Genomic DNA, 15,984 nt, shown 5'->3' with positions numbered 1-15,984 from the left:
CTACTTTCTAGTTGCAGTCCATGGGCTTATTGCAGTGGCTTCTCTTGTTGCAGAGCATGGGTTCTTGGGCACAGTGGCTTCAGTAACTGTGGCGTGTGGGCCCAGTAATTATGGCTCCCAGGCTTTAGAGCCCAATAGTTGTGGCGCCTGGGCTTAGCTGCTTTGTGGCATGTGGGACCTTCCTGGATCAGGGATAGAGCCTGTGTCTCTTGCATTGGCAGGTGGATTCTTTACCACTGACCCACCAGGGAAGCCCAGATTTTCCAATTTAATGTGTCAAAGGCATCTATTCAGTAGCTCAAGACAAAAATCCCAGGTATCATTATTTGTCATTTACCGGGCTTGTCATTGTTTCCCCTTGTCGTCTCTAAAATCCATTGCCGTCAAATTACCATCATCTTTCTCCTGCATGAGGGCAATAACTTGTTGCCTAAGTAGTCTTCAAGTTTCTACACTACACATTCTAAAATATTCTCAAGCAAACAAAAGCAAAACAAAACAAAGAACACCGAAGACTTTTATCTTAAAATTTCAATCAGATTGTTTCCTTGGTTTAAAATTGTTCACAACTTCTCATTATAGTTAGAGTTAAATCTGTCATACAATTGTTGAGAAGAAAGAATTTTCCTTTACTTTTAAAAGGTTTATCCAGCTATCTACTAATCAAATTGACACAAGACAGACTAACAGGAAAAAAAAAAAAAAGAAAACAGTCACACATTTAATTTTTTACTTTTGGGATCACCACACCCCTGAGAGTTCAAAGAAAAAAAGGAAAAAATGAGGCCTGTATACCATTCTGAGCTAAGGAATGTGCCAGGGGCCTGGGGCTTCCAAGGACTGGAGGGTAATTCACAGGACCATAATAAGAAGAGCAGATTTTTGGTGATCAGTTATTTGCCCTGCCATGCAGATGGTTCACTCAAGTGAAATTTGTCTCTGGTAACGATTCTCATTCTGGAAATTCTCCCATTTCAATTCTGTGTATGTAAGAGAGGAGCAGAACTCTCTCTTGAGGCCACAGAGTCTCAGTTGCCTTTAGCTCTAAATTATCTTCATGGCAACATGGCGAAATTTGGGGTGGCTTGTTCTCAACCCCTTCACTCTGTACACCTGGCCTAGCCAGATCTGTCTGATACCAATTTTTATTATTTTATTATTCTTAGCTTTTAAGTAAAGAATTTGAGTATATTTTCTGTATACAAGTTGAAACATAATAGATATGGGTAAAATCTGCTTTGTATGTTCTTGGAACGAATGTCATTGATTATATGTTATTCATGTTGCAAATTTTTATTGCTTGCTCTCGTATACATTTCAAATATAAGTATATCGATATGCACAAAGCAATTTACCTATATGTACCAAGTGCAAACTAAATAAGAAATATGCGGCATTCTTACAAATAAAATATATATTTTGATGTGCATAAAGGAAATCTAAATATATGGGGAATTACTAATACATAGGTATATGGATGAGATGAGTCAATTTTGTAAAACTCTCAATTCTCCTCTCCCTCCTAAAAAATAATCTAGAAATTCGATATAATCTTCAAATTCCAGAACTTGAAAAACTCATTCATAAATTTCTAAAATTCAATTATATGTGAAGATTTTGTGCCTATTGAATGGGAAATATGTTGAAGAAGAAATGTATATTTTGTTCTTTAGCTAAACTCTACTGAAAAATAGATCTTAATACTTCACCATAATAATTGCTACAGAAGTTTTTTCACAAATGTTTTGCTTTTAGATCAATATTTAAAAAACAGCACAGAATATGTGCTGTAGCACATAAAATATCTGTTTTAATTTAAAAAAAAACTTGTAAGTATGATCATCTTAAATTTATAGAAAATGAGTCAATAAAAAATTTAAAACAGTACCCAAGTACACAAAGTGCAAAAGGACCCCTTTTATATGTGTATATGAGTTTTCCTAAGTTCATAATCTGCATCTACAAATTCTAAAAGAGTATGAAATAAAATGGGCATCTTTTCTTTTCTCAGAGTAACGCATTAAAGCAGAAAGCAAACACACACACACACACACACACACACAGCAACAATAAAAAAGGAGAAAGACATAGGCACACACTCCCTTGTCATTTTTCTCCTCCCAGACTCCATTCCTGTGGAGTCTAGAATCAAGTGACCAGAAAACTGAAAGGGTCTGATTTCAAAGGAGTAATCATTGATTATTCTACTGAAGCTTTATAAAAAACATTTAACTATGAAAATAAGTGGACCACTTACAGCAATTTTAGTCTTGCTTCTAAGCCATATTTTATTCCCTCTTCTTGTTTCCTTTATTTCAACTGTTTATTGAATTTTAATCAGCAATGTGGACAATGAATTCACTCTAATTTCAAGCCGATCTTGCAAATTAAAATATTTTTGTGAGACTGGAGGCAGTAGAATAGTCCTCATCTTTTCAAAGTTAAATATCCCTATATTGATCTTTGCTATTGCACTTTTTTGATGGAATCATTGCAGAATATTGACTCTTTAATGCATTGCATTCTTCAGGAAGATATAGCTACATAGATTAAAGCTTAAAAAAAAGTTTTCAAATTCTCACCATATACTCTAATACTGAAGCATAACCTTAAGAAACACAGGATTACTTTCAATCTTCACTGGCACCTCTTTGAGCCACAATATTTTCAAAAGATTTAAATGTAATGGAGTGTTTCTGCAAAAGTTCATGACCACGTGGAGAAACTCATTCAGCATTACTTAGTGTGTGTTACTCTCATAAAACAAGTTTAAACAGGCTCTGGATTTCAGAAGACATCTTCAGATTTCACTGAAGTCTGAAAGCAAGGATGAAGATTCAGGTGGATCACCTCTCACCTTGTACCTGAAGCAATGCATAAGTTACAGCCAAGTAAGAGAGAAGGTGGATTCTTCTCTCTACTGACAACAAAGTATATTTATAAGACTGCCATTGTACTTACAAATGTATTCTGTAGCTGTGAAAAAAATGTGTCTAGGTTACAAGTAACTGTATATATGTTTATTAGATAACAGCATTATAGTTTTAATTTTTTGCTATTTGTTCTGATATCATGTCCCCCTAATAAACATAAGAAAGGTAACTTGGGTACAATTAGACATGAATAAATTCAATTAATTTGGTTAATTCATTGTTTCGTGCTTTTAGATCAATTTGCTATTTTCAGTAACTCAACACATTACAAAAGTTTATGTAGTGGAACTTGACTAATAACAAATACTATATTTCAAAAGCACTAATTGAACATTTCTTTAGACTAGACTTCAAGCATTTTTCACCAGTTAAAACTGTTGGAATTTACACAGTTGAGAAAAGCCAGGCATGCCTGACACCTTGCTGATTAAACTAAAGAAGAAAAACATATTTTCAAAACATTAGCCCATCTGTCAAACAACTAAAAAGCAGTTCTTTAAGGAAAAAGATAAACTCATTAAACTAGTATTTTACCTGATGACATTATGGACATGATTTTTGCTTTATTATGTCTTTTCTCCAATGTAATTACTCTTTCAACTTTTTTGGCTGTCCTTCAGAAAATTATATATATATATATATATACATGCATGCACACCGATTTGTTGATATACCACATTCTCCTCTTGCCATAAATATGAACATAATGTACATATTGATTGGCATATTATGTTTCATATTACTATTCTTATTCATTAAATATACCATAAACAAAATGTGTATAAAACAGTAATTTAGATGTAATGAATTATTGCAACTTGAGCTACGATTTAATCACCCCCAAATTCAATAAATATAACATTCCCGATATTCACATACATAAACACACACAGAGAGTTCTTGAAAATAAATGGCAATTCTCTCTCTACTGGTAAAACAAAGCTAAATATTGATACTCACTTCTTTGTTTCTCTTTTATCATCAGAAATTATAGTGGTGGTGGTGATTTAGTTGCTCAGTCGTGTCCAACTCTTACAGCCCCATGGACTGTAGTCCACCAGGCTCCTCTGTCTGTGGGATTCTCCAGGCAAGAATACTGGAGTGGGTTGTCAATTCCTTCTCCAGTGGATCTTCCCAACTCAGGAAAAGAACCCTGTCTCCTGCATTGCAGGTGGATTCTTTACTGACTGAGCCATCATTATATGATAACTAAAATTTGTAGCTTAGTTTTGCCTGTTTTTGAATTTTATTAAAGATATTCTTTGGTCTTTATTTTTTAGTCTAATAGTATGCATTTCAGATTCAAGTATATCCTGTGTAGATATAGCTCATTAATTTTCTTTGATGTATGGTGTTTTGTTATATAAACAGAATACAGTTTCTTTATTCACTTTTTGGTTAATAGAAATGTGAATTGTTTCTAGGATTGGCACTTACGTATAGTAAATGGTGCTGATCTTTATGTTCCATTAAAAATTTATATACCTTGTAGATCTTTTTATATTTGTGTGTGTTGTATATATGTTATCACATATATGAGAAATATATATGTACAATATATATACATGCTATATACACATAAATAAATATTATATATAATTACATATATATGTGTGTGTGTATACACACACTTACACACATTATAACATAAACATACTTCTTTTAAATGGCTGTATGGTTTCCATTTTGTGGAAATGTTGTTTCTTTAATTTATTTATTTTAATTGGAGGCTAATTACTTTACAATATTGTGATGGTTTTGCCATACATTGACATGAACCAGCCATGGGTGTACAGGTGTTCCCCATCCTGAACCCCCCTTCTACCTCCCTCCCCATCCCATCCCTCTGGGTCATCCCAGCGCACCAGCCCTGAGCACCTGTCTCAGGCATTGAACCTGGACTGGTGATCTGTTTCACATATGATAATATATATATTCCAATGCTATTCTTTCAGATCATCCCACCCTCACCCTCTCCCACAGAGTCCAAAAGTCTGTTCTATACATCTGTGTCTCTTTTGCTGTCCCGCATATAGGGTCATTATTACCATCTTTCTAAATTCCATATATATGTGTTAATATACTGTATTGGTGTTTTTCTTTCTGACTTACTTCACTCTGTATAATAGGCCCCAATTCTATCCACCTCATTAAAACTGATTCAAATGCATTCTTTTTAATAGCTGAGTAATATTCCATTGTGTATATGTACCACAGCTTTCTTATCCATTCGTCTGCTGATGGACATCTAGGTTGCTTCCATGTCCTAGCTGGATATGTTTTTAATTGTCTCTTTTGAAGGACATTTACAATGCATTTGGTCTTTTGGTATTACAAGAAATTCTATGGTGCACCTGACTACATTTGTCTTTGCACACGTGCACAAGTGTCTACAGAAAACAAATATCCAATAATGGAATTTCTGGGTGAAGTAAATTGTATCTGCTGCTGCTGCTGCTAAGTCACTTCAGTCGTGTCCGACTCTGTGCAACCCCATAGATGGCAGCCCACCAGGCTCCTCTGTCCCTGGGGTTCTCCAGGCAAGAATACTGGAGTGAGTTGCCATTTCCTTCTCCAACGCATGCATGCATGCTAAGTCACTTCAGTCACGTCTTACTCTGTGCGACCCTATGAACAGCAGCCCACCAGGCTCCTCTGTCCACAAGATTCTCTAGGCAAGAATACTGGAGTGGGTTGCCATTTTCTTCTCCAAAATAGTATCTAAACTTCTTTAATGGCTATCATTACTTTTTTTGAAAAAAAAATTACATAAGCTTATGCTTTTGTACCACATCTAACATAGTCTATTAATTTTTTGATTCAGTCGTTATTTCAATAAATAGTTTTAATACCTATTGGATGAGGTTTACTAGGTGAGAATGTAGGAAAGGTACTTGTAGGAGTGAAGATATTGTCAGGATACCTTTTTCTGCTAATTAGAGTAAAGAGTAAATTAATATATTTCAAGACTGCCTACTAAAGTCAATCAGATGTCCTCTGTTTACTGCTGAGGAGGATAAAAATGGATTAACTTAGAGAGAAATATCAATTACAAGTCACCAGAGTACAAGCAAATGGAGTCTCTGCATCTTGTGGTGGTGATTGTTTAAAATTATTAAGAGGAGGCACAGAGGTAGTTATTCAAAAAAAAAAAAACAAAACACAAAACAAAACTCTAGACATGTTTTCCCCTTTCCACTTTTCTCTAATCAGAAATTTTGACAATTCTGCTTAAGAATATGATCAGCTAAAAAGGCACTTTCAATTCCTGCCAAATCACACAAATTAAACTTGACCTAGATTAAATCTTTAAATAGATAAACCTTGTCTTCATATTCTACCACTTTCCATGCCATGGCTTCCATATTCAGATTTCTTAATATTTCAACTTAGATTTTTGGGTAATTATGCTGTCCTCTAACCGATTTCTCCCTTCTAGCACTGTAGAAAATCACCTATCACATGATCCATTTGTTCAGGTTCTAAGGTATGCTAATTAGGTAAACTATTCTGCACTGTAGTACCAATTCATGGTTATATATCACTGCATTATATCTCACAAATAATAGTCCTCAAATTGTTAAGCTCATGTAGTACTGTGCCCTGCAAGCCTCAAAGCTGAGAGTATCATCCTTTTTTGCATTATTATCCACATTAAGAAAGCAGACTCTGCAAACTAAAACGTTTGACTGGTAGTCAAACTATATCTCAAGTGGGCCTACAAGAAGAATGAGTAATGAAAAACTGTAGCTGAGAGCAGAGGCGATGAAACTCAAGCAGGAAAATACACTTTGACAAATATTTTTACATATCCCCATAATATATGTGGGCTTCCCAGGTGGCGCTGGCGGTGACGGACCCACCTGACTATTCAGGAGACATGAGCAGTGGAGGATCGATCCTTGAGTCTGGAAGATCCCTGGAGGAGGGCATGGCAACCCGCTCTGATATTCTTGTCTGGAGAATCCCTTGGACAGAGGAGCCTGCTGGTCCACAGTCCATGGGGTCGCAAAGAGTCCGACACGGCTGGAAGGACTTAGCACACATTCTATATATGCATGTACTGGACCTGAATAAGCTTTTGTGTTTACCTAGAATAAAGCTTAACTTTCTTAGGAATACTTTGTTAGAGTATTAACTCTCAGAAAAGAGTTAAAATTGTGCTTTATTACAAAATTTTCTTTTTATATTTTTCATTGAATTTGAAATTGAGAGTAAAATAAGTGAATATTTTCTTGGAAAGTAGAAAGCTTGAGACTGATTATGAAAACAATAACTGAAAATAATAAAAGAGAACCTTGCAGGACTATGACATATGGTGAAAATAAATCAACCACTACCAATAATATGTTTTAAGGAAAAAGCTAAGCAATGAAAGTACAAAAAATAATAAAATATTTGGTTGATGGTGAAGAAACATTGACACTAGTCAGTGGAAGATGCTACCTTTGTTGTTTCCCTTTTTCAGATTTTAAATTAATTTTCCTGAGAATAATTAAAATTAAGCAAAATTAACATATTAATACTGCTACTGGTAGATATTGAAAAATAAATCCTAATCTTGATTTTGACTTTGATTTTAGCAACTAAAAAAAACTTAGAAATTATCCACAACTACATGTGAATATGAGCTTAGGTTTGTTTCCTAATTCTTTGAGATTTTTAACTACTCTTGGAATTAAGAAGAATGAAAAGTATTTAGTAAAAATAAATATCATTGCTTGGCCTGTTGTCATTATATTGTTTATTTGTTATTAGTCAGTAGACTGATAGCTTAAACAAAATATTGCTTCCTCTTGTAAATATCTCAAATATAAAATACATGTATAAAATTTCAGTTTGTAAGTTTATACATGGAACAGGTGGTAGGAGAATGAGTAATTATTTTCTTTGAGTTTTTCTCTATTTTTTGATTTCCATAAAAGGTATTTATAATGAGAATAAAAGAAAAATACTTTTTAAAAATCTGCTCGATTGTGTGTTGACAAAGAGGAGATAGAGGTTAAAACATTTCAGGTGTAAAGAAGATGTGGTACATATACACGATGGACTATTACTTGGCCATAAAAAAGAACAAAATGATTTTATTTGCCATAACATGGATACAACTAGAGATTACCATACTAAGTGAAGTAAGTCAAACACAAAGACAAATATCACACGATACCACTTATATGTGGAATCTAAAAAACAGTACAAATGAACTTATTTACAAACAGTAAAGTCACACATGTAAAAAACAAACTTATAGTTACTGAGAGAAGGAGAGGAGGGATAAATTGGGCAATTGGGAATGACAATATACACACCTCTACATATAAAACAGATAACTAGTAAGAACCTACTTTATAGCATAGGGAATTCTAGTCCATAATCTGTAATGACCTATATGGGAAAAGGTTCTGAAAAAAGTGGCTGCATCTATATGTATAACTGATTCTCTTTCCTGTACACCTGAAAGTAACAAAAAATTGTAAGTCAACTATGCTTCAATAAAAAATTAAAAATAAATAAATAAATGATATGTTGTTAGAAAGCTCATAAAATCCTATAGTTCACAGTCAGAAGAATAGTTATTATCTAAATTTATAGGAAAGGGAACTATGTGGTAATGATGACTTTCTTGGATGTTGTCTCTCTGAGGGAAGACATTATTTAACGTATTCCAAGTGCCTAGAACAGTGTCAGAACATAGTATGAGCTCAATACATATTTGTAAATAATGAAAAGATTACTTTTCCCCATTCTCACAATTTATCTGGGGTTGCTAACACATTTCACTAATTGATAGGTATTGCTATAAACTTCATCTGTAAAAAGAAATGGGACTACATCAAACTAACAGTTCATGCACAATGAAAGAAATTGTCAAAGAAAAAGATGGACTACTGAATGGAAAAAGATATTTGCAAAAGATATATCTGATAAAGTGCTAATATTCAAAACATACAAAGAACACAACATTAGATTTTAAAAAACACAAAAAATTAAGCACCTCAATTAATATATGACCAGAGGACATGAATAGACTTTTTTTTTCCAAAGAACACATACACACGGCCGGTGGACACGTGAAAGAATGCTCGGTATCACCAACACTCAGGGAAATGCATCAAAACCCTAATGAGATATCATCTCACATCTGTTGGAATGAGTATTATCACAAAGACAACAAATAAGTGTTGGGAAGATGTGTCGAAAAGGAGACCCTTGTGCATAGTTGGAGAGCATGTAAACTGGGGCAGCCACAATGGAAACTAGTATGCAGGTTCCCCAAAAATGTAAAAACAGAACAACCGTATCATTCAACAATTTCACATCTAAATGGTTTTCCAAGGAAAAACAAATCAGAAATTGGCAAATATGTGTGCACCCCTATTTATGCTCATTGCAGCATTGTTTACAATAGCCAAGATATTGGCCCATCAAGAGATGAATGGATAAAGAAGATGTGGTGTGTGTATATGTATATAAATACAGTCTTCCCTGGTGGCTCAGAGGGTAAAGAGTCTGCCTGGAGTGCCGGAGACCTGGCTTTCATCCGTATGTCAGGAAAATCCCCTGGAGATGGGAATGGCAACCCATACCAATACTCTTGCCTGGGAAATTCCATGGACAGAGGAGCCTGGCGGGCCCAATTCATGGGGTCTCAAAGGATCAGACATGACTGAGTGATTAACACATTCATTCACATATATATGTGTGTGTGTGTGTATGTATATGTTCATTCATATATATGTACGTATATTTAGTGAGTGAGGTGAGTGAAAGTCATTCAGTCATGTCTGACTCTGTGACCCCATGGGCTGTAGCCTCCCAGGCTCCTGGGTCCATGGAATTCTACAGGCAAGAATAACAGAGTGGTTGCCATGTCCTTCTCCAGGAACATGTGACATATACATACATGCATACATACATACATACATACATACATATATATATATATATATATATAAACAGACACACACATATTACACATGCACACACAAGTACACACAGTGGAATATTATTCAGCCATGAAACAACATATCTGAGCCTAGAGAGTATTATGTTAAGTGAAAATACTTTCACAGAGACAAAGAATATCATATGATTTAATTTATATATGGAATCTATGAACCAAAACAAATGAACAAACTAACAAAATGGAAGCCGGTTTATAGATGCAGATGATAAGCAACTGGTTGTCAAGAAGAGGAGAACTAGGGGATGAGTGAATTAGGTGAGGATGGTTATTTCAGTTATGAAGTATATAAGTCATAGCAATTTAAGGTACAGCATAGATAATATATTCAATAATATTTCAATATTTTCGCCTTGGGTGATAACTGGTAACTAGGCTTATTGAAGTGGTCATTTTGTAATATACAAAAATATCAAGGGCTGTGCTATACTCCTGAAACTGGTACAAAGGTGTAAGTCAATTATACTTCTATTGAAAAAAAGAAAAGAAAGTGATTAGCAGATCTAAAGACTATTCCTGATAGATAAATGAGTAACCATCAGTGAGTGAGAAAGACATTAGGATGATTAACACAGTATTTCCTGTCAGCGTGAGTATTTGTAGTCAGTTATACTCAAAGGAAGTTATATATTCTACTATAATTATGTGGAATCCCTATTCAAAATGAACCTGTATAATGATGTCGGGAGCTATTTTCTCCTTGTCTTTAGACTGAATTTTTATCACAGTTAGAAATTTTATTATAAAAAAAAGAACTGTCATCATCTGAAACTTTACTTCTTTCCTGTTTCTCAAAGTATTTATAAGGCTAAATTCCTAGTCTAAACATTTACCTTCACTTCTGCTAATATCAGATACATAGCTGAATCAGGTCTGAAACACATTTTGTAAAGCAGAAGTTACGGGACGGTAGCATTACAGAAAAAATGAGAAGATTGCTACCTCTGCCTTCCCTGACAGCTCTGCCCCTATTAGCAGAAGGTTCTTGGGATGGAAGATAAAGCCCTGGGCAACATATGCTACGACAATCGTGGTCATGGCCTATTTCTGTTATTTCCTTTTTAAGTTGACTTGCATTGTTAGCAATTTCCTATTTGTCTATGAGGTATCTCTAAGGTACTGCTAGGGTTAGGATTTAATATAAAGGGCACAAAGCAGTGATACTAAAAATGAAAAAGAAAGAAAGGATAGAAAATGAACAATACGTGAATTATAGAAGCAATGGAATGCATTGAAGTGAAATATTTTATTGCGTGTATTTAGAAGAAAATTGAATTGCATACTCATATCTCATTTGTTTTAACACTCTTGATACATCATTTTTGATGTCATCACCTGTCCGGGAGTGTCATCTTTTCTCTGTGCATCTAGACACTATGTGAAGAAAGTCAATCATTTCTTGTCCCTATCGGTCAATTGTCTTTTTTTATCCATTCAGTGAATAAGAAACCTGATTTTTAAACTGGTATGAGTATGACATTAACAATCTCTATGCTTAATTTGGCACTGTAGCTTGGAAAAACATATTTCTGATTCAAGATATACTGCATTACCTTAAATAATTTTTCTAGTTATAAAATACAATAATATGTATATTGATGTTTTTTGATTTACTGTGAAATTCAGTTTTCTGCATGTAGAATTTAAATATTCTGAAATTTCATCTGTTTTTTTATCCTTCAGAAATTATTTTATACCTCATATGTACAAAATAATAGTTTCACTATGTTGCCGCATGTAATGTTATGCATATCATAAGCAATTGTATAAAATTGATATCTACACTCAAGGAATTCATGCCATAATAGAAGGATTTGGAAAAGATTTTCAGTGAAAATACTGTATGTTATTGGCATAAGTTTCTACCTTTTTCAAATCGAAATAGAGATAATGAAATACAAGCAAGTGGTTATAACGTGGACATACAATAAACTATACATATATAGATTCGATTCTGATGGCTATACAACATATCTCCAGTTTATTTTAGTGTATTGGTGATGTTAAACTCTTTTATATAAGAATTCAGTATATTTTCCCTAAGACATTTTGTTTTTTTTTTATGGTACAAATTCCTCTCAATTTTCTTTCCAAAACATCTCTGAATATGAGACTGTTCAAACCAAGTAAGTGCCTTTGGAATGTATTTTTCCATTGCACATAAGTTGTTTCCATTATAAGCCATTATCATAAACGGAGACATTGTTGAAGTCCCAGGGAATACACAAGCATTTTCAGCCTTTACTAAGATCTTAATTCTGCTTTAATAAACTCTAACTAAATTCTTGGATTAGCTCATTCTTTTTAATTGTGTAATGTTTTTTCATCCTTTTCTATTTCTTTTCAAATCAGAGGAATTCTCCAGGATTACCTTAATTCACTGAGTGAACATTCTATTTCAACTGTATAACATAAATGCCTTTCCCTCTTCAATGACAAATATTTTCCTTCTGAACATTTCCAATAATTTAATATTCTGCAAACATTTATATATGTTCTTCCAAACATTTAATTGAAGTATAATGAAAAGTTAACCCATGGTTTACAATTACATTAGTTCCCATATGAGAACAAACCTAGACTGATCATATATAGCATTATGGATAAACATTTTAGGAAAATTATATGTTTAGCCATCACACTAGTATTTGTCAACTAGAAAGAATTTTATTGTCTATATCAATGATGCATGATTCTTCTAATTTACTGAACTTTTTTCAACAAGATAGTATAATCAATTTTTTAAAACACAATAGGGCCAGTGATATTTCTTTTCCAATTCAAAAGCTTGTGCTTAGTGGCACAGCCATGTCCGACTCTTTGCAACCCCATGGACTCAGCCCACTAGGCTTCTGTGTCCATGGGGATTCTACAGGTAAGAATACTGGAGCGGGTTGCTATGCACTCCTCCAAGGGATCTTCCCAACCCAGAGATTGAACCCAGGTCTCCCACATTCCAGGTGGATTCTTTACTGTCTGAACCAACAGGGAAGCCCTTCAAAAGCTTAACCTAGGCATTTTTAAAAGTGCACTTGATTTCTTGCATCAAGAAGTTCTAGGCCTATCTCTCTTCCTGTCCCAGTTTTACTGAGGTATGATTGACAAATAAAAGTTGTATACAGACAGTTCCTGACTTAGAATGGTTCCACTCACATTTTTTTTCAAATTTACAATGGTGCAAAAAACATGCATTCAGTACAAAGTGTACTTCAAATTTCAAATATCCCAAGACTAATAAAATGCAGTAGAAAGGATGCTCTTTCCTGGAGCTGAGCAGTGGCAACAGTCGCAGCTCCCAATCCACCAGGAAACCTCAAGGGTGAACAACCATTACACTTACAACCATTCTGAATCTGTACAACCATCCTGTTTTCGCTTTCAGTATAGAATTCAATAAATTACATAAGATTTTCAACACTTTATTAAAAATAAGCTGCTGTTAGATGATTTTTTCCCCAACTTTAGGCTATTGTAAGTGTTCTGAGCATGCTTAAAGTCAAGTAGGTTAAGTTAGGATGTTTGGTAGTTTAGGTATATTAAATGTATTTTCTATTTATGATATTTTCAGTTTATGGTGGGTTTATTAGGATGTAACCCCATCATAGTTGAGGAATAATCATTCACTTAAGATGAACAGAGCCTTCTGTGGTGGGCCAGTGGTTGGAGTCTGCTTTCCTGTGCTAGGGGGTATAGGATACAGATTAAGATTCTGCATGCTCTGGGGCAACTAGAGAGTCTACGTGCTGCAACTAAGACCCAACACAGCCACAAATAAACAAATAATATATATATTTGAAAAATGTACAGCATGATCTTTTGATGCATATATATGAAATCATTACCATAATAAAGTTAACTGACATACCCATCACCTCAGGTAGTTACTGTTTATTTATTATTTTGTCTGTGAGGACACTTAAAATCTACTCTCCTAACTCTGGACCCAATTGAATCATTTTATCCCAGACAACCTTTTATGTACTTTACAAAGAAGACATTTTATGAGTTTGTCTCTAGAGAAGATTATAACAGACCAAACTCACCAGCTGAGTGTTCATGTTGCTTTTTTCCATCTGACTACCAATGTAAAGCAGCGTAAACTGCTGTGTGATGGCAAAGATTTTCCTTTTTTCACAAAAATCGGAAATTTATTTAGTGCCACTCTTTTCTTTCTCTCTCTTGTTTCCATGCACACTATAGAATACCATCTGTATACACTCATGGGAACCTTTTGTTTATGGTAGCTACAAAATTTAGCTCCAGCTTACTGAGTTGAAAGAGATGTTAGGTTGCAGTGCAGAGGGAAACAAGGTCACTTTGGAAAATAGTTTGGCAGTTCCTGCAAAATTAAACATATGATTTCAGCAATTACAGTCCCAAGTGTATATTCAAACTAACTGAAAATTTATGTCAACTCAAAAATATGTACATGAATGCTAACAGCAACATTATTTGTAATAACCAAAAAAGTGCAAACCACTCAAATATCTATCAATTGATTAATGAATAAATAAATTGTGGTATATCCATATAATACAACATTATTTAGCCATAAAAATGTTACCGATTTATTCTATAGCATTGAGGAAACTTAAAAATATTCTGCCTTTTGAAAGAAATTAGATGCAAAGTCTACGTAGTACACAACTTCATTTACATGAAATGGCTAGTATAGAAAACTCTATAAAGATTAAGGGTTGCATGGGTTTCTTTTTTTTCTTTTTAATTAAGTTTAGTTGATTTATAATGTTATGCCGATCTCTCCTGCAAGGTTTCCTTTTTTGAACTCATAAAATGATCTGGAATTAGTTAGTCTTTATTGCACAATTAAGTGAATATACTAAAAATCGTTCAGTTTTACACTTTGAAACAGGGGACTCTTTGATCTTAATTTTTAAAAATGTGAGGACAAAAGGTGGATATTTGTATAGATTGAGACATTATATACCTCTGCTTCTGGTCATATTGGAAAAAACAGGGAATGGATTTATCTTCCCTCCTCAAACTACTAAGAAATTTGACAAAATATATGAAATAGTTCTCAAGATGACTTTGAATATTGTGCAGAAAGAGCAGTGCTTTCTGAGAGACATGAAACAGACAAGGGAATTTTCTGCCATTCCTGGTTACTCAGTAGAGAAATATTCCAGGAATAACACAGGGAAGGAATAGAAAGGAATAGACTGGTGAACTTTCTGAGTCAAGGAAATGGAGACCAGAGACCAGAGTCCAGAGAGGGAAATACATCTAGCATTTGGATGATTGTCTAAGTAGAAAAAGCTCTTGAATCTAAACAATAAATTAAAAAAAAAAATTACACAAATAAGTTAGGCCCAGATTTTATAGGGTGCCTGTTCATTATAGAAATATCAACTATATACACAAAAAATAAAATAAAGAAATTAAAATACGATACTATCAAAAGTTTGAAATATTAGGGAAAATAAAACTAAAGAAATGCAAGACTTGCACACTCAAATCACTGCTGAAAGGCATTAAAGAAGATCTGAATATGTGGAGAGTTGTACTTCTTTTAGGGCTTAGAAGACTCAGCTACAATGACAACTCTCCCTAAACTTATCTATGAATTCCATGTGATTCCTATCAAAATCTCAGCAGGTTTTTGTTATTAGATATTGACAAGAAGATTCTACAATTGACATATAAATGTAAAGGACCTAGAATAGTAATAGCAACTTTGAAGAAAGAACAAACTTGAAAGACATGTCACCTGAATGTTAAGCCTGCTTTGTAAATCTTCAATAATCACGCCTGCATGATATTTGTATCAAGGATCAATGAAACAGAATGAAGAGTATAGATCAAAGAAATTCTTAGATATATCCATGGCAAATTCCATAAAGAAAAAAAATCCATTAATTTGATGTTATCAAAATTAAGAAAGACAAAGCTAAGAGAGCAGGGAGAAAATACTTGCAAATCTGATAAAGTATTTATACCCATAATACATGAAGACCTTTAAAAATTCAATATTAAGAAAGAAAATAACCTAATAAAAATGAGCTGAAGTTCAGAAGACACTTTAGCAAAGGTAATGTTCTTTTTCCAAATGAAGACATTAACAAA

This window comes from Giraffa tippelskirchi, chromosome 12 (genome assembly GCF_054371585.1).
Source record: "Giraffa tippelskirchi isolate mGirTip1 chromosome 12, T2T-mGirTip1v1.2.pri, whole genome shotgun sequence".
NCBI lineage: Eukaryota > Metazoa > Chordata > Mammalia > Artiodactyla > Giraffidae > Giraffa > Giraffa tippelskirchi.
The sequence above is the reverse complement of the archived record's forward strand: the minus strand, read 5'-3'. Positions refer to the sequence as shown.